Genomic DNA, 1,862 nt, shown 5'->3' on the forward strand with positions numbered 1-1,862 from the left:
CAGCCTGTATCTGGTTCGGGGAAGGAGCAACCCGGGGTCTCAGATATTTCAGGGAGCATTTACGATAGGAATCTATGGGCAGCATTTAAAATTGAACTTGGAGAGAAATATGCGGAGCAGACGGGCTCAGCGGAAAGGCAAGCGCACAATGTGGTCAAATGCAACATTAAATTAAATCCAATGATGTGGTACAACGGGTGCATGAGCTCGGATAGCTCAGTCGGTAGAGCTTCAGACTTTTAATCTGAGGGTCCAGGGTTCAAGTCCCTGTTCGGGCGCTTACTTTAAATTTATTTTCTCGGTTCTACTCATGCATAAGCTCAAAATTCATTTAGTTCTCTTTGAGATCATTTAAAGAATGTCTTCTCTTCTGATTTATTTAATTGTCGGATATTTTCTGATGGAGTTTCGGAAGATATATTTCGCAGTACATTCGATATTCTTAATCGTTAATATTACGCAGCTCATAAATATCTCGGAAACTGACCGTTCCTGATGTCTTATTAAATCTCATTACTATGTTCCAACCCATGTAGTTTTCAAATCCAACTTACTGACCAACGTTTTAACAACATCATTTAAAACATTGTGAACTAGCCTGCTATTTTGAAATGCTAGTTCACTATCTTTTGTTCTGAAGTGCATGGCGACATTCAGTTCATTGACAAGCAGATTGCCCTCTACTCTATGTAATTATTCAGAGTTATCTTCAGAGGCAGAAGTTCTGCAAAAATGCCTGGACTCTTTTATGAGATGGAAAAGAGGACTATCCCTAGTGCCTTGCGGTACAACTAAAGCAAGGGATCAGGTCATGGCCATAATGCTGCTTCTGGGTGTTTTTTGTGTGCAACATGATGGAACTGCATGACTCGACTATGAAAGCATCAGAATGGCGGACAACAAAAACAAAATACTTGTTCACAGAGGTGTACATAAAAGACCGTTTAAATGGAAGAAACTAGTTTGATATGTTTTGTGCATAAATTCAAGTGGCTTTCAGACTAAGAGGTAACGACACTGCCAGCAGAGTGGTGTCATTGAACCTTTTCAGATCTGTGTCGTTAAACGTGGAAATATCTATTTTGTAAGCTGGGAAGCTATGTCATTACAGCGCATTTACCTCCTGACTGCTTCCAGGTGAAATGGAGTTTAGTTGTGTCTTTGTCCATGGCACATGCCGTCTTAGCTACTAGAAGTGGTCTGCTTCACAATGCGGTGAACATATTTGGATTCCGTTATCTTTTTGTAACACTCTCATTCAATCTTCTATGTATTCTTACGGGCACTTGCACTTACATGAACATTCGGAACTCTTTTTTCATAAACTACACCTAAGCAAAGACGTCATGCTGACATTTTTATCTCCATGAAAATAATTAAAATTGCAGGCAAATTAAGAACAGTCTTCTGGCTCCAGGTCGAAAAAATATCTGGTTTATTAATGTCCTTTCGGCGAGGACATCTGTCATCCTTATCTAATCTGGCTGGCCAACGTGCGAGTCCAGACACACAGCAATGTGTTTGAGTCCGAAATACCCTCTGACATGGACCAGCTACCCAGTCAGACGTATTCAAACTCTACAAAAAGACAAAAAAAGAATGAAAGTTCTAGCTGCTCCTCAAGAACTGCAACGGTTGAAGAAGACAATTCAACATCACTTTTTCAAGGGCAGACGCCCTCGCCTCGCAAATGAATTCTAAAAATGGTTAAGTATCCAACCGCACCATTTGGAAGAGGGGTAGGGGAATCATGCCTCGTGTCCTTGATATGTCCTTATTTAACATAACAAAGCAGATTTTCAGACCATGATTGTTGTCTGTGTGAGATTGTTATGTGCAATTTTGCAGCTGCGATTCCCACA

The 1,862-nt window shown here is 40.5% G+C and overlaps 1 non-coding gene across 1 annotated transcript; it reads left to right on the forward strand.

Annotated features, from left to right (window-relative positions):
* The first annotated feature begins 205 nt into the window (after positions 1-205).
* Positions 206-278, forward strand: trnak-uuu. The gene has a single exon. It is a non-coding gene; the product is annotated as a tRNA-Lys (tRNA).
* Positions 279-1,862: the final 1,584 nt, after the last annotated feature.

The sequence above is a fragment of the Scyliorhinus canicula genome, chromosome 6 (genome assembly GCF_902713615.1).
Source record: "Scyliorhinus canicula chromosome 6, sScyCan1.1, whole genome shotgun sequence".
Lineage (NCBI taxonomy): Eukaryota > Metazoa > Chordata > Chondrichthyes > Carcharhiniformes > Scyliorhinidae > Scyliorhinus > Scyliorhinus canicula.